This window comes from Hylobates moloch, unplaced genomic scaffold, assembly GCF_009828535.3.
Source record: "Hylobates moloch isolate HMO894 unplaced genomic scaffold, HMol_V3 SCAFFOLD_14, whole genome shotgun sequence".
In the NCBI taxonomy this organism is placed as follows: domain Eukaryota; kingdom Metazoa; phylum Chordata; class Mammalia; order Primates; family Hylobatidae; genus Hylobates; species Hylobates moloch.
The window spans coordinates 15,046,382-15,060,341 of NW_026652289.1; the positions used below are offsets into that span (position 1 = coordinate 15,046,382).

At 40.1% G+C, this 13,960-nt stretch overlaps 1 pseudogene; it reads left to right on the forward strand.

The window, feature by feature from the left end:
- Window positions 1-8,156: 8,156 nt before the first annotated feature.
- LOC116481762 (ubiquitin-protein ligase E3A-like) lies at window positions 8,157-13,379 on the forward strand (annotated as a pseudogene).
- The last annotated feature ends 581 nt before the right edge of the window (window positions 13,380-13,960 follow it).

The window sequence follows — 13,960 nt, forward strand, 5'->3', positions numbered from 1 at the left end:
CCTGTAAACACAGGTGGAAGGAGACACAAGCATCCAGGAAAGAGAGACCCAGGAAGCCCAATGTCACAATTTGTTCCAGGGCAGTGACCTGTAAATGTCTAACTGGGGCCCTACGTATCCTATCAATGGTTGTATGGTCAGCTCAGGCACTTTGGTTGCTGGCAACAGAAGCTACCTCTAGCTAATAATAGGGAGAGAAAAATAAAGGAATGTACTGGGAGGATATGGGATAGCACACAGAACCAAAGAAAGAAATAAATAAGCAATAAGTGGGGCAAGCATGTGGGCAGAGTGAGGAGAATAATGGACGGCATCTGTGAGCATCACTTTTGGGATAAATCTGCTCCAAATGTTTTCTGTCTTTGAAGTTTGCTGCACAATATTTGAATCCTTGTTGGGGACAGGGAGAATCCGACCTAGTTTATTGCCCCTGAATCAGGAAAGGGGCGGCATCCTAAATGACAACTCCATCAACACCACCAGCGAGGAGGAGGGGGATTCTCCACAGGAGGGCAAGATGTTGCCCCCAAATCAAGTGAGATGGGCTTTGGGCTCCTCGTCACAATAGATGTCATCTCCAGGTAGCTAGAAGTTTTCTAATGCTTTCCAAATGGGAGAAGAAAAAATTTTATATTCACTTTCAATATAAACATCAAGGCTTCCAGACAACTTTTGTCAAGACTTAAACATAGGGGTACTTGTAAACAGGGTAATAAAAACTAAAGAAGAGGGGACAATTGGTAGAGGCTGCAGATGAGTCTGAAGTCCCTTTTGGAGATTCATGACTTTATTTTCATTCTGAAATGTTAAAGGTAAGTGATATATAACGATCTCAGAATTTCTAAGAGAAATTTATATAATATTGTACATAAAGTCAATAGAATATGGTGCAGAAAATCTGGACTTTTGGAGGGGTGTATAAACTCAGACTTTTTTTGCAATTCTTTCCTTCATGATATGGAAATAACCAAATCTCTTAGGGTTGTTTAAGGTACCTGAAGCTCTTGGTATATAGTAAGACTTAATAAATGCTAGCTTGCTTCTCTCCTACTGTGTGTTTATGTGTATGTTCCTCTTTATATATGAATCATATACTAACATAGTTTTCCTTTCCGTGTAATGAGCTGAAAACAAATTATCTTCTCCTCAATTCTATTTTTCTTCTTTGTAGCTGATGTTGGTAACAGGAGTATATAGCCAACAAGCTCGTCCCTATCCTGAGGTTCGTATTACAAGATACAATCATTTTTCCCTTGGCGGTAGATGAGGCAATTTATATCTCTGGTTGTCTTAAACATCTCCTACAGCAAGTCAGCTATAGTTTAAAGTCAAAATGAAATCCTCTGTGGATTTGAATCATAGCTGGAAGCAAGGCCATCAAGTTAGGAGTGCTTGATTGAGCAAAGTGGAAAAAAAAAAGCTTACAACACCTAAATTACAATGAATGGTAGTAATATGTCATCCATGGCAACTTCAGTATTCTCAAATTTTTTTTTAATTTGCTCAGCCAATTCCACATATTGAAATGGCTTGATGGGGTGAGTCTTCCTAATTTTTATTTTAAATGGGGCTGAAAGTAGAAACTGTTATAGAAATAAACAAGAAGCTGTTTAAGGAGATAACCAGAGGGAGAAGCAGCAAATAATCTTGGAACATATAGGAGAAAGAGCAAGTCATCTTGCAAAATATGGTAAGAAAAATCTACCATCCCCACCCCAGCCCAAGGGAGAGAGTAATCCAGGGTACCCAGAACATGGGAAAGGAGCTTCAGAGTCAACCAGAACAAAATTGGAATTCCAGCCTTGCCACTTTCTAGTTGCTGATCAACTTTGGAAACATGTCTTAGCCTCTTTGATTTTCATTGTTCTTATCTGTAGGATAAGGCTAAAAAATATCTCCATTTGCAGGACTCCTGTGAGGATGAATTGAGAATGTAAAGCACTTTGGAGTGGTTGGAACATACAAAACATTTGACAAATGATGTAGTGTTATTGTCTTAATATATTTAATACAATATATATTCCAAGATATATTAAAATATGCATGCATTAAGATTTGACCTGAAAAATGGGGAATTATGCTTTATTATGTGAAAGTTAATAATCTTAATTATTTATTTATTTCGTTTTTTGAGACGGAGTTTCACTCTTGTTGCCCAGGCTGGAGTGCAATGGTGCGATCTCGGCTCACCACAACCTCTGCCTCCCGAGTAGCTGGAATTACAGGGATGCGCCACCATGCTCGGCTAAATTTGTATTTTTAGTAGAGATGGGGTTTCTCCATGTTGGTCAGGCTGGTCTTGAACTCCTGACCTCAGGTGATCCACCTGAGTGGGACTTCCAAAGTGCTGGGATTACAGGCATGAGCCACTGTGCCTGACCCATACTAATTCTTACATAAAAATGCTGAAACTTGAGGGTGATACAGCATAAGAAAAAACACAGGTTTGGGGTCAGTTTCTTCTGATTGGTGGCTGAGATGTTTGAATAAGTCACTACAACTTGCTGAATTTTAGTGTCTTTATCCATAGAGAGGGGATAATAACACTTTTTAGAGTTTTGGGAGGATTATAAAACAACTAATGAATATTGCCTGGCATATGGTAAACAAAAAACACCTGTTCTCTTCCCTTTTTTGTATTATTCTGAGACTACTATATAATCCTACTATATCTCCTAGTCACCTTAGAATACAGACAGAATGTAGGGTCTCAAAATCTCACGGATAGCATATAATATATTGGAATCATCAAATATAAATATAAAATTGAACCTGGCGAATATTCAAACTCCACTAACTGATGCATCAGGGCTTCTGATGTGTCCCTGGTAAGTAAGTTGCCAGGTAATTTCTGTAGTACTAGGCTCTTACTACCTTAGAACAGAGAGGCCATTCCTTTGAGGCAGTTTTAATTGTCAGAAAGTTCTTGATATTGAACTGAAATGTCCTCCTGGCAATTTCCCTTCAGTGGTTATAGTTCTAGGTGCTGATCATATTCACATCACAGCCCTTTGTGTATTTTAAGTCTGCTGTCTTAGAACAGCACCTGGCCAATGGTAGGTACTCAGCAAGTACCTACCTACTGTTTCCTCAGCGAATGAATGAGTGGATGAATGGGACAAGAAATGAGAATCATTTAACAGTGTGAGTGCTTTACTGCCTATGCTGAGAACGTTAGCACAATTTCTTTTGCACAAAATGGTAATATGTTGTATCAGTCATGGTACAATAAAGACAGCAGAACCATTATGAGTTTTATAGAATAAGGGATTTATCGTAGGAATAAGGCCTTATACCATTATGGAACGGGCTGGAGAAGTATAGTTTACAAGGAGGGGTTGGAGGATCAGAGAAATGTCTATAATCGTGCCTTCTGAAGTGCTAGTGCAAGTGGACAAGGGCAGAGTTCACAAAGGAATGTGGGAAGGCAGGGACAGCAGCTGAGGAGTGAAACTGGGAAGGAGCCTGGGAACCCTGTTGTTGCCTCTGCATCTGGTTATGGGCCTGGAAAGATTGTTGGCCCGTGTGTTCAGGCTCTCCAGAGAAAAAGAACCAGTAGGATCTATCTGCCTGCCTGCCTATCTATCTACCCATCTATCTGTATATCATCTATCTGTATATCATCTATCTGTATAACGTCTATCTATATAATATCTATCTATCTATCTATCTATCTATCTATCTATCTATCTATCATCTATCTCCATCTGTCTATCATCTATCATCTATCTATCCATCCATCCACCCATCTTTCTGTCTATGGAATTGGCTCACATGATTATGATGGCTAGGAAATCTAAAATCTGCAGGGGGACTGGCAAACCTGAGATCTTGGAGAGCTGATGGTGCAGATAAAGGCTGAAGGCAGTCTGTTGGACAAGTTCCTCTTGGTCAGGGAGGCTGATCTTTTTGTTCAGTTCAGGCCTTTAACGTATTGGATGAGGCCCACCCACATTGTGGAAGGCAATCTACTTTACCTAATAGTTCACTGATTTAAATGTTAATCTCATCTCAAAATGCCCTCTGAGTTGACACATAAAATTACCTATCACAGTCAGCAAAGCTTGCAGTCAGGAAGAAGAGCTAGATACAGAGGAGGGAAAACATGAATGAGGGCTGGAATCTGCCAGCACTTCTGCCTCTATCCCTTGTTGCGCTAACAATGATGGTCTTTGAAGAGTCAATGGCTGCCGTTCACTTCTGCCTTCCAAATCTTGCTCAGGTTTCCCAGAAGATAATTCTGGGAATCATAGTGCTAGTAGACCAGTTGGCATGCATAAAGCTACGGAGTCAACCCATTGTTAACTTGGCACCATATATGCCTTTTTAACATATATTTAACTTTCTAACATGATGCAACCACCCCCCAAACAACCTAACACCTGCTAACCTTCTTGCCCCAAAGGGATACAAAGTCTCGTGTGTCATCTAATCCATCTCTGGGTGATGTTATTACCCTTTTTTTTTTTTTATTATACTTTAAGTTCTAGGGTACATGTGCACAACGTGCAGGTTTGTTACGTATGTATCCATGTGCCATGTTGGTGTGCTGCACCCATTAACTCGTCATTTACATTAGGTATATCTTCTAATGCTATCCCTCCCCCCTCCCCCCACCCCACGACAGGCCCCGGTGTGTGATGTTCCCTTTCCTGTGTCCAAGTGTTCTCATTGTTCAATTCCCACCTATGAGTGAGAACATGCGGTGTTTGGTTTTTTGTCCTTGAGATAGTTTGCTGAGAATGAGGGTTTCCAGCTTCATCCATGTCCCTACAAAGGATGTGAACACATCCTTTTTTATGGCTGCATAGTATTCCATGGTGTATATATGCCACATTTTCTTAATCCAGTCTATCGTTGATGGACATTTGGGTTGGTTCCTAGTCTTTGCTATTGTGAATAGTGCCGCAATAAACATACGTGTGCATGTGTCTTTATAGCAGCATGATTTATAATCCTTTGGGTATATACCCAGTAATGGGATTGCTAGGTCAAATGGCATTTCTAGTTTTAGATCCTTGAGGAATTGCCACACTGACTTCCACAATGGTTGAACCAGTTTACAGTCCCACCAACAGTGTAAAAGTGTTCCTATTTCTCCACATTTTCTCCAGCACCGTTATTATCCTTTAAGCTGCATCACACTTTTCCTTTGATATCTTGTAACCTGAATACTGAGATGAAAGACTAACCAACTATTAACACATCTGATGATCAATACTAGCTTAATCGGAGAAGGGGAAGAAAGGAACATAATTGGTTAATATATACACAGATATTTATATGAAAGTAAGAAAAACAATAGCCAGAATTACTGGTCTTTGTTTTTATAACTGGACAGACAGGCTTAAGTGGTATTATGATTTCCTTCTTCCTCTGCCCATTCCTGCTGGTCATTGTTCTTTCCTAGCGGGATAACTAGAAGTTTAATTCCTTATTATATAATATGATATAACTAGCTATAACTTCCCTGCCAAGTGTTGTCCCTAAGCTGGTGTCATAACTAAGTTCCCCAAAGGTTATTCAATTGTTCTATCAGACTGGTGGCTGATTGGCAGCGTGGTAAGACTAGTCAATACTATACATGTGAGCTTATTGTCATATTTTATTTGATGGAATATGATCTCCTGGTTTGGAAACAAGGCTGTGTGTGACACTTTGATAATTAATGAGGCCTTCCCTGAATCTACAAGCACTGATTTTGGCAGAAGCGTTGTGGGCAGGGAAGGCACATTTACATGCAGAGTAAGTGTCTTTTCCAGTGAGAACAAACCACTGCCCCTTCCATGGTGCCTCCAGATGACTAGAGGATTCTTTCAGGTAGTGAGGCTACATCAGAGATTCAGGGCTGGCCTCTGCTGCTGGCAGATTGAGCACTCAGCAGTGGCTGGATCGGATCCACCTTACTGAGCCCAGGTATAACCTTCAACCCTGCCACTGTGACCAATTGATTAATGAGGTTGTTGGGCAAGAAGTGGGATAATGTGGAAAAGAGCCAAATGGATATCCACATGCTAGGTCATCTTGTCCATGTTATTAATAAGATCCTCCTCTGCTGAGATAGCTCTTCAGTGAACAGTCACATGGAATCTGAACATTTTTACATTGTGAGCATTCAGAGAACTCCGTTTATGTTCCCCTTCTCAATAACTATTTTGTCATTTTTTCTAATCATGTTTCTCCCCCCCTTTCCCCCCCGGCAGACTCTGCCCAATCAGTCAAATATTAAGCTACTTCCCATAAATCAGTGTAGATCTCTATCTGCAGGGAGAATTTCACTTCCTATTGTCCCTCACAGCCACACCTGGGTGGGGCTGTGGTGCTATAGTTGTCTGTTTTTGAGTGATGCTTGCATATCATGCAGAACCATCTATAAATCAGGCCTAATATTTTCTTTTTCAGTCAACTGATTATGAGGTACTCCCCACAAGACTACTTCTGTTGTTACGTGAAAATCACCCCCTGCATTTAGTAGCTTAAAGAATAACAATTTTATTTGTTTGCTATTCTGTGGGTCAGGAATTCACAAGGTGCATAGTGGGAACAGCTTGCCTCTGCTCCATGTGATACATGTTGGACTGGACCACATCAGATAACTGACTTGGGATCATTACGTCTGGGGCCTCAGTTCTCACTGTCACTTGCACTCTGATTCTCCTTCACATCCGCTCCTTCTCTTTGTGTCATCCTCACATCATCCTTCTGGAAGAATAGCTGTACTTCAATGGCTGTGCAGAGTTCCTAGTGGCAACAAAGCAGGGATGCCAGCCCTTCTAAAGGCTCAGTTCCAGAGTTGGAAAGCATCACCTCCACTGAATTCTAGTGTCTATTAAGTAACCTGGTTTATTCAGCTTCAATTGAAGGGGCAAGAGCTACACCAGGTCATGAATTTTGGGAATCATAATTCTTTGAGAACTGCAACTGACTAGTATATGTACTTTTGGAATTTTTTTAAAAGAAATTTTTGTTGCCTATATAAAAATCATAGCCTGGGCTGGGCGCTGTGGCTCATGCTTGTAATCCCAGCACTTTGGGAGGCTGAGGCAGGCGGATCACAAGGTCAGGAGTTCGGGATCAGCCTGGTCAACGTGGTGAAAGCCCGTCTCTACTAAAAATACAAAATTAGCTGAGTGTGGTGGTGGATGCCTGTAATCCCAGCTACTTGGGAGGCTGAGGCAGGAGAATCGCTTGAAATCGGAAGGTGGAGGTTGCAGTGAGCCTAGATCATGCCACTGCATTCCAGCCTGGGCAACAAGAGCGAAACTCCATCTCAAAAAAAAAACAAAAATCATAGCTCAATAGCTCTAATTTATATACAGAGGGATAATGTTTATAGCAATATTCAGGATTTCTCTTAACATCATAGAAATACATTGATAGTGATAGCTCTTGACTGAAAGACAATTCATTCTCTTGTTTCTCTGTTGGAAATAGTAAATGAAATGTCCCCAGCCGTGGTCAACATATTTTTCCTGTCACCACTTGTGACCCTGTAGCTCTTTGGCCATTTAAACTAAGCCACAAATCTTAGACTGTCAGTGAAGGGGAGACCAAAAAGAACACAGTGTGAACAAAGAGTCAAATCCTTGGCTTTTGGTTCTAAAATAAGCTTTTATAATTCTTAGTAGAGTGACAACATTTTGTATTTGTAAATCTGAACTTTTTAGGGAAGAAAATATGTGGGGCTTTAAGGCAGCTATTGCTTGGAGGATAAAGAATGTAGAATGTATCTCTTAAACAACAGAATAGAAGATGATGTGTACTAAGAGCAGTTACCCTCCAAAAAGACTAAGTACAACCACTTTGGAAAACTGGCAGTTTCTAATAAAGCGAAACATTCATCTACCCTTTGACCCAGCACGTTTACACCTTATCTAGGGACACCTAGTGCTAGTAGATCAATTTACCCAAGATAAATAAAAATATATGTCCAAAAATATTTGTATGTAAACATTCATAGCAATTTTATTCATAGTAGTAAAAAATTGGGAATAATCTAAATGTCTATTAGGTGACTAGATAAACTGTAAAATTTTCTTTTTTTTTTTTTTTTTTTTGAGACGGAGTCTCGCTCTGTCCCCCAGGCTGGAGTGCAGTGGCGCAATCTCGGCTCACTGCAAGCTCCACCTCCCGGGTTCACGCCATTCTCCTGCCTCAGTCTCTCTGAGTAGCTGGGACTACAGGCGCCCGCCACCACGCCCGGCTAATTTTTTGTATTTTTTAGTAGAGATGGGGTTTCACCGTGATCTCGATCTCCTGACCTCGTGATCCGCCCGCCTTGGCCTCCCAAAGTGCTGGGATTACAAGCGTGAGCCACCGTGCCCGGCCTAACTGTAAAATTTTCATATAGATTTTAAAGATGTGACTTACTTAACAGAAGAGAAGGCATACGAAATTACTGAATTATGTAGAGAAAGAGAGGATTATTCCCCCATAATTGTGTTATTGGAAGAGTTTTTTCTTGTGCTGAGGCATTGGTAGAGAGCTTCTGGAAAGCTAAACAACACACCAAGGAAGAACTGAAGTCTCTTCAAGCAAAGGATGAAGACAAGGATGAAAATGAAAAGGAAAAAGCTGCATGTTCTGCTGCTGCTATGGAAGAAGACTCAGAAGCATCTTCCTCAAGCACAGGTGATAGCTCACAGGGAGACAACAATTTACAAAAATTAGGCCCTGATGATGTGTCTGTGGATACTGATGCCATTAGAAGGGTCTGCACCAGATTGCTGTCTAAAGAAAAAATTGAAACTGCCTTTCTCAATGCACTTGTATGTTTGTCACCTAACGTGGAATGTGACTTGATGTATCACAACATATACTCTCAAGATCCTAATTATCTGAATTTGTTCATTATAGTAATGGAGAACAGAAATCTCCACAGTCCCGAATATCTGGAAATGGCTTTGCCATTATTTTGCAAAGCAATGAGCAAGCTACCCCTTGCAGCCCAAGGAAAACTGATCAGACTGTGGTCTAAATACAATTCAGACCAGATTCGGAGAATGATGGAGACATTTCAGCAACTTACTACTTACAAAGTCATAAGCAATGAATTTAACAGTCGAAATCTAGTGAATGATGATGATGCCATTGTTGCTGCTTCGAAGTGCTTGAAAATGGTTTACTATGCAAATAGTAGTGGGTGGGGAAGTGGACACAAATCACAGTGAGGAAGACGATGAAGGGCCCATCCCTGAGTCCAGTGAGCTGACACTTCAGGAGCTTTTGGAAGAAGAGAGAAGAAACAAGAAAGGTCCTTGAGTGGACCCCCTGGAAAATGAACTTGGTGTTAAAACCCTGGATTGTCAAAAATCCCTTATCCCTTTTGAAGAGTTTATTAATGAACCACTGAAGGAGGTTCTAGAAATGCATTAAGATTATACTGTTTTCAAAGTAGAAACAACAAATTCTCTTTTATGACATACCCCTTTTTAGTGTATGCTGTCACAAAGAATTTGGGATTATATTATGACAATAAAATTCGCATGTATAGTGAACGAAGAATCACTGTTCTCTATAGCTTAGTTCAAGGACAGCAGTTGAATCCATATTTGAGACTCATTGTTAGATGTGACCATATCATAGATGATGCACTTATCCAGCTAGAGATGATCACTATGGAAAATCCTGCAGACTTGAAGCAGTTCTTTGTGGAATTTGAAGGAGAACAAGGTGAGGGAGGTGTTTCCAAATAATTTTTTCAGCTGGTTGTGGAGGAAATCTTCAATCCAGATATTGGTATGTTCACGTACGATGAACTTACAGAAAATTGTTTTGGTTTAATCCATCTTCTTTTCTTTCTCTTTTTTTTTTTTTGAGATGGAGTCTCGCTCTGTCACCCAGACTGGAGTGCAGTGGCATGATCTCTGCTCACTGCAAGCTGCACCTCCTGGGTTCACGCCATTCTCCTGCCTCAGCCTCCTGAGTAGCTGGGACTACAGGTGTGTGCCACCACACCCGGCTAATTTTTGTATTTTTAGTAGAGACAGGGTTTCACCATGTTAACCAGGATGGTCTTGATCTCCTGACCTCATGATCCGTCTGCCTTGGCCTCCCAAAGTGCTGGGATTACAGGCGTGAGCCACCGCACCCGGCTAATCCATCTTTTCAAACTGAGGGTTGGTTTACTCTGATTGGCATAGTACTGGGTCTGGCTATTTACAATAACTGTATACTGGGTTTACGTTTTCCCATGGTTGTCTACAGGAAGGTAATGGGGAAAAAAGGAACTTTTTATCCCTTGGGAGACTGTCACCCAGTTTTATATCAGAGTTTAAAAGATTTATTGGAGTATGAAGGGAATGCGAAAGATGACATGATGATCACTTTCCAGGTATCACAGAGAGATCTTTTTGGTAACCCAATGATGTATGATCTAAAGGAAAATGGTGATAAAATTCCAATTACAAATGAAAACAGGAAGAAATTTGTCAGTCTTTATTCTGACTACATTCTCAATCAGTAGAAAAACAGTTCAAGGCGCTTTGGAGAGGTTTTCATACGGTGTCCAATGAATCTCCCTTAAAGTACTTACTCAGACCAGAAGAAATTGAATTGCTTATATGTGGAAGCCAGAATCTAGATTTCCAAGCACTAGAAGAAACTACGGAATATGACGGTGGCTATACCAGGGACTCCGTTCTGATGAGGGAGTTCTGGGAAATCATTCATTCATTTACGGATGAACAGAAAAGACTCTTCTTGCAGTTTACAACGGGCATAGACAGAGCACCTGTGGGAGGACTAGGAAAATTAGTGATGATTCTAGTCAAAAATGGCCCAGACACAGAAAGGTTACCTACATCTCCTACTTGCTTTAATGTGCTTTTACTTCCAGAATATTCAAGCAAAGAAAAACTTAAAGACAGATTGTTGAAGGCCATCACATATGTGAAAGGATTTGGCATGCTGTAAAACAAAACAAAACACAAAAAAGGAAGAAAAAAATTTAAAAAAATTTAAAAATATAACAAGAGGGATAAATTTGTGGTGGTGATAGTGTCCCAGTACAAAAAGGCTGTAAGAAAACCACAGTAGTCACCTACGTCTGTGACTCCCTCCTTTACTGGGGACATTTGGGTCGGAACAGCAGATTTCAGCTACATATATGAACAAATCCTTTATTATTATAATTTTTTTTGAGTGAAAGTGTTACATATTCTTTCACTTGTATGTACAGAGAGGTTTTTCTGAGTATTTTAAGGGTTAAATCACTTTTGCTTCTGTTTATTACTGCTTGAGGTTGAGCCTTTTGAGTATTTAAAAAATACATACCAACAGAACTACTCTCCCAAGGAAAATATTGCCACCATTTGTAGACCATGTAACCTTCAAGTATGTGCTACTTTTTTGCCCCTGTATCTAACTCAAATCAGGAGCTCTATTTTTTTTTTTTAATGATTTGCTTTTGAAACTCGGAAGTCTTGGAAACAGCGTGATGCGATTACTGCTCTTCTAGCCCCCAAAGAGTTTTCTGTGCAACATCTTGAGAATCAATAAAGATGGAAGGGAGAAATTGGAAAAAAATTTCATACAGTGCAATATAATGGAATAAATTACTAGTAGTGCCACATGCGTGCATCTCAAAAACATGATGCTGTGTGGATGAAGCCAGACCCCACATAGCACACCCTGCATGATTTTGTTTATATGAAATTCTGGCACACACAAAATTAATCTGTGATGATAGAAATCAGAAAAGTGTTTGCCTAGGAGTGGTAATTGACGGGGGGTTGGGAAGCATAAGAAAAATTTCTGGTGTGATGGAATATTCTATATCTTGGTAAGACTAGGTTACAAAAGTGTATACATTTGTTAAAACTAATCGAATTGTTCATACACTATATGTAAATTATACCATAGTGAAAGAAAGGAGATAAAAGTCTATCCAGCGGGAGTGAGGAGGAGATTTGGAGAGAAAGTAGACATGGTTTGGTTGCTAGTGTGTACTGAAGATACCTCTTTCCCCAGCTTTGTTGACCACACTTTGTTCGTCTTGACCCAAGAATGTCCAACATGGCATCGGAGACTGTATAGCTAAGGTGTTCATAGATGATATGTTTGGCTGTGTTCCCACCCAAATCTCATCTTGAACTGTAGCTCCCATAGTCCTCATGGGTTGTGGGAGGTAATTGAATCATGAGGGCTGGTTTTTTCCCATGATGTTCCCATGATAGTGAATTAAGTTTCATGAGATCTGATGGTTTTATAAAGGATAGTTCTTTTGCACACACACTCTTGCCTGTTGCCATATAAGATGTCCCTTTGCTCCTCCTTCATCTTGAGCCATGATTGTGAGGCCTCCCCAGCCATGTGGAACTGTGAGTCCATTAAACCTCTTTTTCTTTATAAACTACCCAGTCTCTGGTATTTCTTCATGGCAGTATGAAAATGGACTAATACACTAGACCTCACTGTGTATGAGGTAGAGCAGAGAAAAGCCACTTAGATTTTCCCAATCCCTTCATTCTATGTCCTCTTTTCCTACTGGAGGTGGGTTGCAGCATTCTGGGACAGAGCTAGTGAACCTAAGGCAAACTTGATTGAGTTTGGAGGAAGTCAGTTGTGGATGCCAACTCCAGCTGCCTCTTACACCTGGTGCCAGGACAGTGCTGCAAACCCACCCACCAGTGAAAACCATTCCCAGGGAGAAAGGAGCTGAGGAACAGAGGCTTGAATCGACGGAGTTTAATAGTGAGTCGCTACATTTTAAAATGGTAGCAATTGAGTTTAACTTGAATGACAAGGTTAGATGCTTCAGTTGTCAAAGAGAAATGTGTTCTCAAGAGCCAAGTTGATTTTAGTTAAAGTCTTCTCATCCTCAGTAGATGCTCAGAGCTGTTTATAAGAATCCTCCCCTCTCTTTCCCTCTCTCAAACATTAATAACTTAAGGCTATAATTGTGAGAGGAAATCCTACAGCACCTACCAGTGGGCATGTGAGCTCAGCTGAGGTGGCAGGGAAGAACTCCAGAAATGAAATTGATAGAATTACAAAAATTAAAATGCAGTGACATTTAGAAATACAAAACTACCCATGAAAAATAATTTTTGCAATTATAGACCAAAATATGATTTTTTTCAGGGATGAATGGTATCTGGAAAAAAGCACTGACAATTTAAAAATTAAAATTAAAAATTACTTTGTTAGCAACATTTTATAGATTTTTTTTTAAAAAAGTGAACTTAAACATATTTTTATTTGATACTCTGATAATTTCAATTATTTACTTCAGTGGGCAATTCATCTGGTAACTTTGAATGAATTTTTAATTTGAAGCCTGCACTTACTTATGGAAAAACAAGCTTTCATGTAGGGCTTTGTAAAGCTTCAGTTACTGATCTATATGAACAATTAAAATTATTTAGAGCATGTTAGCTAATGACATGGAAACAGAAATCTTAGCTGCTGAGCTAGAGGAGGGTCTCTTACTGTGACTGTGTTTTCTCAGTCCAATTCATGCATTCCTTTGAATTTCTATAACAATCCATGTATTATTTTTCCAAATTGAACTAGTTTTTTTCTGATAATGTCTTATGAGTGTTTCAATCACCTTTCAGGCAAAATACAGTGAATCATAGTGTTTTAAGCACCCGAGGAACATGAATTTTCCGGAAGTGGAGAAGCTGTATTGTTCAGGGATGATATGGTTTGGCTGTGTCCCCACCCAAATCTCATCTTGATTTGTAGCTCCCATAATTCCCATGTGTTGTGGGAGGGACCCAGTGGGAGGTGATTGAATCATAGGGGCAGGTCTTTACAATGCTGTTCGCATGATAGTGAATAGGTGTCATGAGATCTGATGGCTTTATGAAGGGTAGTTTCCCTACACAAGCCCTCTTTGCCTCCCGCCATCCATGTAAGATGTGCTTTTGCTGCTCCTTGCCTTCCACCATGATTGTGAGGCCTCCCAAGCCATGTGGAACTGTGAGTCCATTAAACCTGTTTTTCTTTATAAATT